The 15,451-nt window shown below is 37.3% G+C and overlaps 2 long non-coding RNA genes across 2 annotated transcripts; one reads left to right on the top strand and one right to left on the bottom strand.

Moving 5' to 3' along the window:
* LOC113109368 (uncharacterized) lies at nt 1-1,960 on the bottom strand. Its single transcript, XR_003292946.1, has 3 exons — nt 1,882-1,960; nt 338-505; nt 1-52 (listed from the first exon to the last, which is right to left on the bottom strand). It is a non-coding gene; the product is annotated as an uncharacterized LOC113109368 (long non-coding RNA).
* An 813-nt stretch (nt 1,961-2,773) lies between these two features.
* Nucleotides 2,774-6,946, top strand: LOC113108737 (uncharacterized). The gene is made up of 4 exons (XR_003292807.1): nt 2,774-3,027; nt 4,490-4,648; nt 4,809-4,886; nt 6,417-6,946. It is a non-coding gene; the product is annotated as an uncharacterized LOC113108737 (long non-coding RNA).
* Nucleotides 6,947-15,451: the final 8,505 nt, after the last annotated feature.

Genomic DNA, 15,451 nt, shown 5'->3' with positions numbered 1-15,451 from the left:
CACTTTTCCCTTGGCTTTGGATCCTCTCTCTGGATTTATGCCCACAAAGCACCTAAAGGGTCATGAAACAGACAATATGTAATTAAGATCGGTTTTAGGACCTCCAAGAAAGATGGAGATGTCCACTAATAAAAAAAACAAAAAAAAAACATGTTTAACTCAATAGCTTGCTGGTGTTAAATAGGGAGACAAATATATTCTCTTCTCGAGTTAAGACACATTGTTTTAAAGGCCTCAACAGAAATAACACTTAAAACATAACATTATTAAAAGGAATGTTCTGATATAACTTATCTATAAAATGCTGGTTCTGAAGTTGTTAGAATTCAACCATTACCTTTGAATGAACTCCAAGGTACACACTGCTTCCTCCTGATACTCAAGATTAAACTAGTAATAAGCAGCAAACAGAGTGGCAAGGCCGGACAGGAAACTGGGCTGAGTGCCCTCACACACCACCTCGCCTTCAATACTCAGCATCCAGTGCTCACTTTCAAAGTGTCTCCTATAACAATCAATATCACAATAGTAATTAATACCTATACCATTTTATTTATTATTATTATTATTATTATTTTGTATTTCAGATTTTTACATTTACATTATATACTATATTTAGTAGGGGTGGGATAAAAATTAGATTCTTAAATGTATCGCAATGCATAAGCAGACGATTCTTAATTGATTCACAAATGTCAAAAATCTATTTTCTAAACGTTAATTAATGTAATGTTGACGGAAAGTAAAAGGCGGATCTCTGAAACGCGGAAGTGCATGCCCAGAGAGTCTGTGACATGCACATATTTCTTTTACTGTCTATGGTGTGTATCCACTGGCACAGAGCAAGCGTTTTGAGACCTATAACGTTACTTGAGCGTTTTCAGTCCATTTAATGGAAGTTGAGCTTCCATAGTTGTATATGGTTTGTGGTGGATCGATTATGCAGCAAAATGCCTCCTAATGTGAAACAGACTGCAAGCACTTTGTTTTTTTCTTCCTGAACCTTCTGGTTGTTCGTTCATTTGAAATGACTCGAAAAAAGATTCGTTCATTTTGCTGAACGAGACTCAAAAGTCCGATTCTGTAAAATGATCCGAACTTCCCATCACTACATAAGATTCAAGTCATAGACGCAATAAGTCAACTCGTTTGTTTATTGGTCAGTGTCGCGCATGATCAGTTCATTTGTTCAAGTGTCACCGCACTGATAAGGTGCCTTTGTGCACCCTGTGCCAAAATACACACAAGATTTGCGTGCCGACATAAATATTGACACATATCTGTAAATAGCATATTTAATAATTTCAAGGAAAAAGTATTTGGTCGCCCTAAGGTAATAAATTAGGCTAACTATACAAAGCAGACTTTATATCAAACAGATTTGTTAAAGTTTTCACATTAACGTTACCTGAAGTTAGCAAAGGCTCAAAAAAATCTACATCTCACGTTAACCTCTTGGAAAAGCACCACTGAGCATTTATATGACACACCGTGAGCGGCCCTGACTGACCGCGAGGCTTTAGAAACGCGTTTTATTTCGGCGCCCGTGTTAACAGATGACTGCCTGTGCAAAGTTGTTTTACATCATAAAATAATCACGACGAAGTGTGCTGATAAACACGAAGTTATCGTGAATATAAACTATAAGCACTGAAACATGTCATTCATAACGAAGGATTCCAGAGATTTTCTGCCCATGGCCGCCGGGGGATGTATGAAATCCTACCGCGACCGCGCTACTGAAACCCCGCGCAATTCTGCCTCGCGCCCCGCGGACGGATGATGCTTGAATCTGGGGTTACCAATATAATCCGCGAATGTAGAAGCATTCATATACTATAAACTACCAAACAATAAATATAAAAAACTGAAGTCACTTACCACAGTTGTGAATCACTCCTCTTGCCTTTAACGTTAACCTCCTCGACCGTTGATGCGGCTCTGAAGATTTGAAATTTACAGCAAAATTCTGTAAATTTGAGTCAGACCTACACGTTACCCCAGAATGCACTGCAGTTTACAGCAATATGCTGTATTATTAAAAAACAGTCCGCGGCTGTAAAATAATGCTGTAATTTTTACAGCAATTCATTACAGTGTATATAAGTATAAAGAATGGCATTGGTTTTATTTTTTGTTATAAAAAGTGTGTGTCTTTTTTTTAATTAGCATATTTTTGTGTTTATCTTCGATACCGGAATTTGTACTGAGAACCGATCTTAAATTTTGGTACCGTGACAGCACTAGTCACAGCCAACATATAATAATTCACTATTAGAAACATATCTAACAACACAAACAAATATGAATAAGACATATGCATGTCTTTACCTATTGGACTGTTCTCAGCATCCAGGCCACCCTTTTCATTGGCCTCTTCCACTGATGTTCCTGCTGGGTCGCTCAGATCTTCAGACACCAACGTAGGGCTCTTCAACTCTGAGATGCTGTCGTTCCTGTTCATCTCTAGCTGCAAATCATTCACTTTACAGACTGAGATGTTGTCACTAGCATTAACCTCCAGCTGCACACACATCTCTCCTGGACTGTAGTTTCTGCCTGAGACATGATCCACTGTTACAACCTCCAGCTGCACATCTAACTCTCGAGATGCTCTGCCGCTGATAAGGTCGTAGATGTCACCGGTGATCTCAAACTCCAGCTGCACATCTTTATCATCTGGTGATGCCCAGTAGCTGTCACCGAAGTAGAAGGTGTCGTTGACGTAAACCCCCCAGAAGGACCTCTCTCACGTCTGTGGACATTGCACTCAAAAAAATGGTTTTCCGGCACTGTTCGTTTTACACATATATGTTTTGTTAAAACAACACAAATATATTTAGTTTTCCGACAAAACACAATTGTATTGTGTTTAATCAACTTAAAATGTTTAATTTTAAATTTTACTTAATTATCAATCGTTAAAGTAACGTAAAGGGTTTAATTTCGTGATTCAAAAAAAACCGGAAGTGACGATTTCCAACGCATTTGATGACGGTGTGGAGGGGAGCAAGAGGTATCAGTCAGGTAAGAAAATCTAAAGTTTTTATTGTGTTAAGTCAAAGTCTTTAATTTCTCTTAGAGTTTCTGTTTTGAGGTGCTTTTGTTTTGCAGTCTAGTATTGTGTAATCGGTTTATTGCACCGTTAATAGATGATTTTGAAGCGTTGGGAGATGTGAAAGCGCACGACTCTCTGTAATGTATTTACTTTAGTATATATATATATACACTAGGGCTGAAACAATTACTCGACATTTTCCACAACGTCGAAGATAAAAATACAATTTTCAGCAAATGTTTTTGAGTAACGTTAGTGGTTTGATCTCGTATCTGCCTGATTTGAAAGCCTGCATTAATGCAGTTTGACCAGTGTGGCGCTGTAGCGCAAGATTGTAATACACTCTCCTGATTCAATTAAAAAGAAGAAGATAGCACTTCAGTTTGAGGCAAACCGACCCGATCCGAACCTTGGATGAATATGTAAATATATACACGCCTTCCTCTCAATAACTGCATAAACACAACAAAAAACGGACCGCGATGTAAAAGCAGCTCTTAAGAACACAGAGATATGGATGTTTGCACGAACTCTGAGGTTCTCCAGGCACTCCAGTAAAGAAAAGTCCAGTCACGTTTATTTATATAACAGTCCTTTATGCAATCGATAGCTTTTCAATATTAAACATGAAAATACAGAGTAAGTGTCGCTAGAATTATAACTTGATTTCCTTTTATAAAGCAGCTCTCCGGTATGGAGCTAGCTAATAATAAAATCATTTTATAAGTGGGGGAAATATTTCATTAAAGTCTTAGTTCTGCGCTAGATCAAACCAAACTGTTTTGATTATCATAACCCAATAAGGTATTTTAAGAGAGATTGTATTTATTAATAAAATGTTTATCCAAAAATAAAACGTCCTATCACTTACCTTTACTTTATATTATACATATGGCTTACAATAAGAGATGTTAAGAGACAGAATGATTTGTCATTCAGCTACTTCCTCATATAACTAATCAAATGGCGAATAGGAGTTTCTCTCTTATCTCATTTTGTGTGCCAAATATATTTGTATAAATTAATTGTATTAGTAATACATAATGACTTTAAAAAGTGGAAGTAATTACCTTTATTTGTTATAATATGTATATTTTAACTAATTTAAAAAGATAAATAATCAATAAATGTCCAACCATGAGATGTTGACCGAGTTGTGAGAGCCCTGGCTCAGCACAGTGGGAGTATTTGAAGCTTTGTTTATGAACATGGCGGTGTGGTCATACAATGACTTTAAACCGGACACTACTCTGAGCTGTTCACATTATACATATGCTCCAGATATGTAATCAGGTCCTCCTTTAGGAATGGTAAACATGACACTATTCATCACTCACACAAATAAATCACTTAATATTTTGATCATTGAATTGGTTTTTGCTGTTCAATTTTTTTTTTTTTTTTGTAACACATTGCACTTCATGTGTACAGGTTTGTGCAGAATTTGAGACATCCAGAATTACCATAGGCCCATTAGAATCAACAATCTTTGCCAAACTTGATTCGGACTGCAAAATTTACGAAGATGTTTTCATACTGAAGAAGAGACCTTGGACAAATACTGAAACCCTCTTGGTGCCCACTACACAGGTAAGAACAACTGCACTCAACACAACCTTGTATTAAAACATTATTCTCTCACTGGTTACTGGAAATTGACAAAAAAAGACAGATAAGATAAGGTTTATTAATACAATAAATACAAAATATGTGGTATATCTATAAACTGATAGATTTATTTTGATGCAAGGCAGGGGTGTCCAGACCTGCTCTAGGAAAGCCAGTGTTCTGTGGGGTTCAGCTCTAACACACCTGCCTGGAACTTCAGGTAAGACTTTTTTGTTTTAAAATTCCCAAGAACCTTGATTAGCTGGTTCAGGTGTGTTTAAATGGCTAGATCGCCCAAAAATAAACATGTCATTATTCACCCTCATGTCGTTTCAAACCCGTAAGACCATCATTCATCTTCAGAGCACAAATTATGATATTTTTTAAGGATGCCCCGATCATGATTTTTCATGGCCGATACCGATTTCTTTTACAAGCAAACTGGACGATTTTTTTTTTTTATCTTTAAGCAACAAACAAGAAGGAAGGACAGTCCACAGTCTACAGTCCAAAATTGAGGGAAAGCTCAATAAAGCCCCTTTCACACTGCGATTCCGGCAAATACAGATCCCGTAACGACACGTGACATCAGGGCGTGACGTGTAATGTACGAGTCGAAAACATTAGGCATGTAATACTTTCACTGAATCTGGCGAACGATCTCGGTGTCACCGTGGAAAGTGAGGAACTAACTGATCTCTGCTTCATACAGTTTGCACTTTTTTTTTTCTTCAGTGAACGTTGATCTTCCTTCAAAACAGCCAGTAAAAGAGTCACACGATAATGTCATCACTACGACACGGCATTAGATCTGGCTTTTGTTCACACAGCGCTTGTCCCGGGATTGAACCCAGCAATGTTACTACGTCCCCGACCCGAGTTCAATGCTGGAATCAATCCCGGGATGTGTTTGCTTTCACACAGAAGTAATGTAGTCGGAGCACGCGGGCGCACTTCCGGAAAAATCGGCTGAAAAAAATTCCAAAGACCGGCCGATTACCAATTGCGTATTTAAAGCAAAAACCGTCTGGTTTCCAATTTATGGCCAGTCAATTGGTGCATCCCTAATATTTTTATGAAAATGCGAGAGATTTCTGAACCTCCATAAAGGCTGCAATGCAACTGAAATGTTCCCAGAGTCATAGTAAGGACATCAGTAAAACAGTCCATGTGGCATCAATGCTTCAACCACACTTTTACAAAGGTACAAGAATACATTTTGTGCAAAGAAAACAAAAATAGCGACTTTAATCAACAATTCTTCTCCAAATCACATATTCTGCCATTATGGACAGTAACAAGAGGCATGAACATTGCTTTCCTCTGCGTGTAATCAAGGCTCAGTGCAGGCGTGTTGTAGGTCAGCAGCACCATGTGCATGAATTATTTACGTGCTGTTGATAATGGTGGAAGATGCGATTTGGAGAAGAATTGTTGAATAAAGTCGCTGTTTTAATTTTGTTTGCACAAAAAAGTATTTTTGTTTACTTTGTAAAATTATGGTTGAACCACTGGTGTCACATGGACTGTTTTACTGATGTCCTTACTATGTTTCTGGGTCTGGGAACATTCCAGTTCTGTTGTTAACCATACAGGGTCCAGATGTGTAACATTTTCCACTGTAATGTTTGTCAGAATCCCATCTTGACTGCTTGCCTGGATTTCCCATAAGAAGATGAATGACTGACTTTTTTTCATGTCATTTTAGAAAAAAAAAACAAAGGCTAAATTTTGTTGTTTTCATCTTCAGACTAATGAAATTGAAGTATCCAAATGAAGACCCTAGCAGTATGGAGTATATGGTGAGTTCAAGGTTAATAAATTATTTGTTAAAGTTAATACACAATAATTTGAGTTCTCCATGCTTTTAAATACTTCTAGGATACAGACGTTGCCAGCAGTCAGGAGGTGATCCAGAAGACTCCTGGGAATCTATTTGAAGCTGCATCATTGAAGACAGTCCAGCAGAAGTTGGAGTTTTAAAGGATACAGTTCTTCAGGACCTATAGCAGTTTACAGTCTGCAAAACCATGTTGCTGGGACTGATTTATGGACTGAACTTGAGCAACCCTCCTGAATTCAGGTACACATTTGGAATACTGAAGAAGTTATTTCTGGAGCCAGTTTCTGTTCCTGGAATAAGGTTTGATTGGTTACCCATGAATGCCAATTAGAATTGTATTTGCTATTTTGTGTAATTTTGTAATGTGGTTTAAACTGTATTTTACTGTGTGTAATTATTTATTGCTTGTTTAACAAATACACTTTGATCATTTGTGACATCTTGTCTTTTGTCTCATTACAAGACAAAACATACAAAAAATGCTTTGTTGAAGGGAGTAACTTCAAAAAGAAAATATTGTGTTAAAGTAACTAGAACTAATTGTGTGGAACCACTGTCCATAATTGAAATGAGTAATTTGAAACAAACCTCCTTATGTTGATAGAGTGAAACAAATTTGGCTAGATTGTAATAAACCAAAACATGTTGAGTTAACTTAACCAGTTTAAGTTGAAGCAAAGTCAATAAATTGAGTTGGTTGAACATTACTATTTCACATAGATTCTACCTCATTCAGTTGTGTTGTCACAACACAAGGAGTTTGCATAGATTCAAAAAATTCCATTAATGTTATCAAAACACAATTTGGTTGTGTGGAACCACTGTCCATAATTGACTTAAGTAAGTTTAAAGAGTCATTTTTTTGAGTGTGTGTCTGTGGTTCTCATAATGACAGATAAGCAATACGTATCTGGTAATGTCAGATTAAACTGTAATGTTATCTGATACACACTGTCTGTACAGATTTAATATATCTTGATCTATACGGACTGGCGTTTGTACAAGTGTTGCTAAGTTTGTATTCGCAGAATTCACTCTGTCTCACGTCTCAGTTGTGAACATCACTCAAATACAGAGATTGATTCTGCCAGGGTGAGACCTTTTATACAGACTGGGTCTGTGACATCATGAAACAGTGATATATATAATAAATAAATAAACATAAATGCATAATGAAGGGTCATTCCCATCTTGAACGCATTAGTGCGTGCACTCTCTCTCTCTCTCTCTCTCTCTTCATCTCTCTCTCTCTCTCTCTCTCTCTCTCTCTCTCACACACACACACACACACACACACACACACACACACACACAGTAGGCTATTTTCATTTTTTAAGTGATCTTTGGTAAATATTCTATTCAAGACAGTATTGTGTGACTGTTTATAGTGGATCCTTTCATATTTAACATTGCGTGATGAACTTAAAGTGGTCAAACGCATCCGTCAAGCGCTATTCAACAAAAACTCAGGGCAAACATGCATGGGGGGGGGGGGGGTGGTTGACTGGTATGTGTACTGTGCTAGGCTAACTTGTATACTCAATGATCATGTAAATACAGGTGTTATTTTATTATATATATATATATATATATATATATATATATATATATATATATATATATATATATATATATATATTTTTTTTTTTTTTTTTTTTTTTTGCATATTTTGTATTGAATAGCTTCGTCTAGAGAGTATTACAATTCTTCCTTTGTATCAAGAGTCATTAAAATGTTAAATGTTGAACAACTGATTTATTTGAAGGCTACAGTCTAAGTTACGAAACCTCTACTGAAAAAAAAAAACTGACTCTTGTGGGGTTTTTTTTATTCAGCAATGGAAAAAAAATGTGTAAAGTTAAATAAAGTGAAATAATAAAATAAAAATAGAAATAGCCTAAAAGCTACTTATAGTTGTGCTGTTTGTACTGACATAAATCTGACCACTAGGGGGCAGCAATGTATATAAAACGAGTTTCTCTTCTCAGCACTTTATACAATTTCTGAAGCCCACGTCTTGTTGCATTCTACAGCACACCTAAAACAAATATTTCATATTAACATTCATACTGGCTCTTGTAAATTACGTATTTTGTAGAATTCAATTGTTTGTGCATATCTTTACAGTGCATGATTATATTAATAGATATATATCACAAACTAATTTCTTTATGCTAAATCTCTGGAACTCAGCTAGGTTTATTGCTGGACTGAGTTCAGCAAGGTGTCAATCTGACAGTCACCCTGACGTCACCCTGCCCGACCTTTCACTGCCAGAAAATGAATGGGTATAGTTGTGAATTTATCCCTGGTAAGAATGTGAGCTGTAATGGCCTTTAAATCAGTATAGGGCTGGTGTACATACCACAGACAGTTGAAGGGAGCATTTATGGGGACGGTTATTGCCTACAATCTAAAATATTTATAGAGCTGTAGGAAGACAACAATAAAGCCGATCCTGGAACACCTTCCATATCATAATTCAACCATCAGCCATTTCTGGATAAACAAGCATACTGACATGAGATCAGCCGGTGTGAGCTGCATAACCTTAGAAGCATTTATAGCTTTCTTACAAAAATGATTAATAAGTGATACACACATTAGATTAAGGCTTTTTTTTATTGTCTGAACTGACCTCTTTGCGATCCTTCCAGAGTGACAGAGATTTTTTGTGTGTGTAACTGCTACAGAAAAGCGCTAAAGAGATGCAGCATTTAATACCCCATCACGGAACAAGCACTTGTTATATGACAATGAGTGATGTCCACCCTGACCTCTCCTTCTCTCTCGCCTCATTTGCATGTTACGCACAAAAGGACAACACAAAGGGACGTCTGCCACCCTTAATGCCTCTGCTTCACCCCTGTTCTGCTCCGTCTCCGAATAATGAAGCCATGTGCAGTTAATTTCAGATGACTTCACACAAATCAGAAGGGTCAGTCGTTCAAACAGCTTAATAGACTGATAGAATGTAACTTATATCTGACATACAGGCTTTAATGACACCCTGCTGACAATAAAAATGAAATAGTGACACACAAGACAAAGACTCGGTCAATGCAATGAACACCTATAACACAACTTAAAAAGGAGCTTCTGCTCCAGCCATGTCCTCATGGTGTGTTTTATAAGAGGAGAGGGAACATTGAGGAAGATATTGGGGGAAGCATCTTATCCCTATAACTACAAGGTGTTCAAAAGTTGACCACAGTCTGGCTATGTTCAGAATGGAATAATGGTAAAAACTGTGCAACACTTTTTACCATTATTCCATTCTGAACATAGCCAGACTGTTTGCCTGCTCTTTTTGTAATAGTATGTGAAACACAACACATGAATATGCCTTTATAAATATTTTAGACTGCAGTAAATTGTAGATACATGACCTCATTGAGTATTGTCTATGCATCATCCTGGATACCATAAATATAGTATCTTAAATTCAGTTACTGATTAATTACAGTTGAGAAGGATATGTTGCATATTTTGGCTGAAAAGCCTCCTAATGTGATATGATATAGTCTTCCAATACTACTACTAATACACTACTACTACTAACAACAACAATAATTTTCCAGCAGTCATTACCTCTTTTCAGTATGCAGAAATGAGAAATGAACAGTGTTACTTTAATATTTAGTATTATAGTTAAATACTTGAATTTGAATACTTCTAAATAATTTTATTTCAGTTTCAATTTAATCTTTATTCAGTAGGCATGGCAACATTTCAACATTTACTTTTAGATTTAATTTTCATCTAATGTACTTTTTTTTTTTTTTTTTTTTTTTTTTAGTTATAGTTAATAATAACAACAATGTTAAAAGAAGAACATATTCTCTGGGTGATGTACTACATGAAAAGACAGAAACAAAGGATGGAAAAGGGGCAGAAATAACTATTTGGGAACATCAGCGAAATCAGATTAAGGTTTATCGTCTCACTGTCTCCCTCAGTGTTTTTGAGACATGGGTAACATAAATATTTTGGCAGGTGGTGTTTAGAGGGTATTAAAGCTCAGTGTTTGGGATATTGATCAGGGACTGTGTGCCAGGATCTGCAGAGAGAAAGGGAAGAGGAGAAAGAGAGAAGAATGACCTTGAAGCAGGAGGGTTTGACTGGATAAATAAATTACAGGAAGAATGCTTGAGAAAACTAATTTTGTGCCACCCAGGAACACTAAGACTGTCCCACATATACTTGCTAGATGAGAGTCCTAACCTTTGTGTGTGTGTGTGTGTGTGTGTGTGTGTGTGTGTGTGTGTGGTATGTTAACACTTTAGTAGAGGGACCAATTCTGACTATTAACTAGTTGCTTATTAGCATGCATATTATTCATATATTGGTGGTTTATTAGTACTTCATATATTCTGTATGACCACATGCTACATCCCTAAACCCTAACCAAAACCTAAATTTAAACAACTACGTACTATTGGAAAGCAGCAAAAATTAGGAGTTATTTAGGCAAAAGTTATAGTTTATGGTTTGTTGCATAAAGAGGCATACCATAGGTAAATAAAGGATCACTGCAAGTGAGTGTGGCGGTCCTTAGGACCTCTTAAACAAATCACAAAGAGCAATGATATGCAATTGCGATATCAAGCTAAGTCAGCTTAATGCAGTAAAAGTAGCAATTTTTTTTATTATAATAAATAAAAAGAAAACTGAATAGAGAAAAATAGAGCAAGCTACTGTTAGAGACCTTTTTTGCTTTTGCTAATTTTATAATAAATAAAAAGATAACAAATAGATAGAATACAAAAGATTGGAGAAGCAAGTGTTCTTGAGGTTTCTTTTTTTTTTCTTTAGAAAACGTCTAAGGTTATGTATGTAAACCTGGTTCCTCGAGGTAATACATTTAACATTTAATCATTTAGCAGAAGCTTTTATCCAAAGCGACTTACAAATGAGAACAATAGAAACAGTCAGGTCAACAAGAGAACAACAACAGTATACAAGTGGCCATGACAAGTTTCAGTTAGTCTAGTATAGAACGCATAGCCAGGTTTTTTTGTTTTTTTTATAAATGAAAGACAAGAAAAGGAAAAGTGCTAGTATTAGTTGGTTAAGTGCAGGCAAAAAAAATATGAGTCATTAGATGTTTCTTGAAATGAGTAAAGACTCAGCTGTACCGAATTGGAGATTGGGAGGTCATTCCACCAGCTGGGCACAGCCAAGGAAAAGGTCCGTAAGAGTGATTTTGAATTTCTTTGGGACGGCACCCACAAGGCGCCGTTCACTTGCAGAGCGGCAAACTTCTTGGAAAGGCACATAAGATTTAACCAGTGAGTTTAGGTATTTTGGCGCCATGCCAGTGGTCGTCTTGTAGGCAAGCATCAGTACCTTGAATTTTGATGCGAGCGGCTACTGGTAGTCAGTGTAAACCTGATGAGGAGAGGAGTAAACATTAGCTTTTTTTTGGCCATTGAAGACAACCCTCGCTGCTGCAACTGGATCAATTGCAGAGGCTTGACAGTACATGCAGGAAGGCCCGCCAGGAGAACATTACACTAGTCCAGTCTGGAGGGAATAAGAGTGGGCGCTTTGTCTGAGAATGCTTTGGAGACCACCTCTAGCATGATGACTCTGAACTACATGTGTAATCAGTCCAATGTATGGGCGAGATGTCATAGGGCGGGTGACATCAGAGACCAGTAAGCATAAAAGCACAAGCGGCGAAGCTTGCATTTAGCCTCAAAGGATGAAGCAAGAGCATGCCAGAGATTCCGGAAGTTTGGCACTGCCACACAGCGTCTCGTAATGACTTCAACAAAAAACGCTCGATCATGGCTGCCTCCTAGTACCTGTCAACGACAGAATTAACAGGGTCATGAACAGGCCCGAAGACACTTTTTTCTCATGTCAGACAGGGGAGCCACAAATGTCTCTCTGCTGCTACCATGGCTGCCATAGACCGACCAATAGCACGAGTGGTCTCTTCGGTAGCACGGAGAGACAAATCAGCAGTCCTCCTGAGCTCTGTGATATCCTCAGATCTCATGTGATCTTCCGCTTCAACGGAAGCGGGACCAGCACGCGGGGAACGCTAGCAAAGGCTTCCTCGGTGAAGAGAGCCCTCCGGGACCAAAGAAAATGCAGGGCAAGCCGCTCACAATGCGGGCAGTCGGCCCCCTCAAGAGCTGACTCTGCATGCTCCACTCCCAGGCAAACAAAGCAAAAACTGTATAATCCCCACCTGAAACGCTGCTTTTTTTTTTTTTTTTTTAGCCCAGGTAAGACGCTGTAGAGCATCACTGTGATCCAGATTCCTAAATCGGCTCTTTAAAATGCTGAAAGTATGCTTGACTAAACTGTGTGCCTGGATATGTGCCTAGCTATAATAGACTATATATAGTCATATATATAGTCATTATATAGGCATTATCACTAGAAAATGAACACAAACATCCCTTTTAAATAAAATTTTGTTAACACGCAGCTTGGTGTGGGTGGTAATAGTAGAGCGTTAATTGCATCAGGCAAACAACACTGACAGTTGAATTCAGAGCATTTTATAATGATTCTAATTTGCATAGAAATAGCCAATAGCCTTTTGGTGCTTTTGGCAGTGTGGGTAGGTGCCAAATCCTAAGAGGTGGGTAGTAACGAGTTACATTTACTTTGTTACATTTACTTGAGTAATTTTTTTGGGGTAACTAATACTTTTTGGAGTATATTTAAAGATGGGTACTTTTACTCTTACTTGAGTAAATTTTTTTGGAAAAATCTGTACTTTTACTTTGTTACTGTGGGCTACGCTCCTCTCGTTACTTTATCTTAATGCAATAAATGTTAAAAATGCTTTAGTTTATTCTAAACGCGCCGTCTACTTTTCTCTGGACAATGAGCGATGCCCATTCGCGAATGATTCATTCTTTTGAGTCAATTCTGTTCAAAGGCTTGATCAAACCAATTGGCAAACGAGTGAATTGGTTCATGAATCAGTTTGAATGATTCGTTCAGTTCCCTACCGCACGCGCTGAGCGTCTGAAGTGGTTCAGCTGTAACGTTTAAGAATATCAGCAGCGTTGAAAACGTCGCTATGGAACTGCATCGTATTGAAAGCAAATGCGGAGAATCGACAGAGCTTGCTTAAGACTGCAGAGATGTCTCCAATGTGCATCATTTCCAAACTTGATCGGTGGTTTAATGGCATCCATTGTTTGCAATCCTGGTACCATGTATTGTTCAGAGACTAAAGATATAAAGAAAAGATGGTACTGGCGTCTTTATTCCATGTGGCACACAAAGCATGTCTATTACCAACTCTTCCTCTAGGGAATGCACTTCATATACAATACATTACTGAACAGGCATAAATCAGTACTCATCACAATAGATACTCATTAGGCTATTATTTTCTTACGATGGAGATACTTATTAGATGAACACCGCATGTGCTGTTTAACAGGTAATAACTTGGGCTACATTCGATTAGAGTACACGATACCACTGTGACATTAGTTTGTTGTGTGTGTGGCTTATAACAAAGGGGAGTCAAGTTGAATGCAGCTTCCAAAAGACAAAAAAATAGCCGGTTTAGAGTAAAGTAGTAGTAAACAGACAGGGTTTATAATAAATAACATAAATTGGAGTAAAGGCTGATGAAATGTATACATTTATACACGCACACATACATTACATACATTTTATCTATACATCTAAATAAAAATAGGCTCAGTATATATGACCCAAAGTAACTAGTAACTAACTACTTGAGTATATTTTTTTATCATCTGATACTCTTTTACTCTTACTCAAGTAACTATTCAGACTAGTATAAATATATCTTGAAGTACTTTTACTTTTACTTGAGTACAGTTTTTGGGTACTCTACCCACCTCTGCAAATCCTGCTGGAAAATGAAATCAGCATCTTAAAAAAGCTGGTCAGCAGAAGGTAGCATAAAGTGCTCCACAATTTCTTGGTAAACGGGTGCAGTGACTTTGGTTTTCAAAAAACACAATGGACCAACACCAGCAGATGACATTGCACCCCAAATCATCACGGACTGTGGAAACTTAACACTGGACTTCAAGCAACTTGGGCAATGAGCTTCTCCACCCTTCCTACAGACTCTAGGACCTTGGTTTCCAAATGAAATACAAAACTTTCTCTCATCTGAAAAAAGAACTTTGGACGAATTGCAACAGTCCATTTCGTATCTTTAGCCCAGGTAAGACGCCTCTGACATTGTCTGTGGTACAGGAGTAGTTTAACAAGTGGAATACGGCAACTGTAGCCAAATTCCTTGACACTTCTGTGTGTTTTGGCTCTTGATGCCTTGACCACAGCCTCAGTGCATTCCTTGTAAATTTCTCAAAAATTACTGAATCCAGTTTGCTGGACAATCCTCATAAGGCTGCTGTTCTCTCAGTTGGCTTTGCATATTTTTCTTCCACACTTTTTTGTTCCACTCAACTTTCTGTTAACAAGACTGGATACAAGCACTCAGTGAACAGCCAGCTTATTGGCAATACATTTTTGTGACTTACACTCCTTATTTGCATGTTACCATAATCTAATTGGTTGAGATCATGAATTGGTGGGTTTTTGTTAAATGTAACCCAAAATCATCTCACTAAAAGAATCAAAGACTAAGACTACTTCAGTCTGTGTGCCTTGAATTTATGTAATAAATGTAGTTTCACAATTAGAGTTGAATAACTGATATAAATTAACTTTTCCTTGACATTCTCATTTTTTCGAGAAGCAACTATATATATATATAGCAATGATTTTCAGAAGTAGGCTGTGTTCTGTACAGTAATCTGTAGAGCATCACTGTGATCCAGATTCGTAAATCAGCTCTTTAAAATGGTGAAAGTATGCTTGACTAAACTGTGTGCCTGGATATGTGCCTAGTTATAATAGACTACTCCATCATTTGGCATTACTAGAAAATGTACACAAACATCCCTTTTAAATAAAATTTT

This window comes from Carassius auratus, chromosome 9 (genome assembly GCF_003368295.1).
Source record: "Carassius auratus strain Wakin chromosome 9, ASM336829v1, whole genome shotgun sequence".
NCBI classification, from domain to species: Eukaryota; Metazoa; Chordata; class Actinopteri; order Cypriniformes; family Cyprinidae; genus Carassius; species Carassius auratus.
Note: the sequence above shows the minus strand (reverse complement) of the source record. Positions and strands in the feature narration are given on the sequence as shown.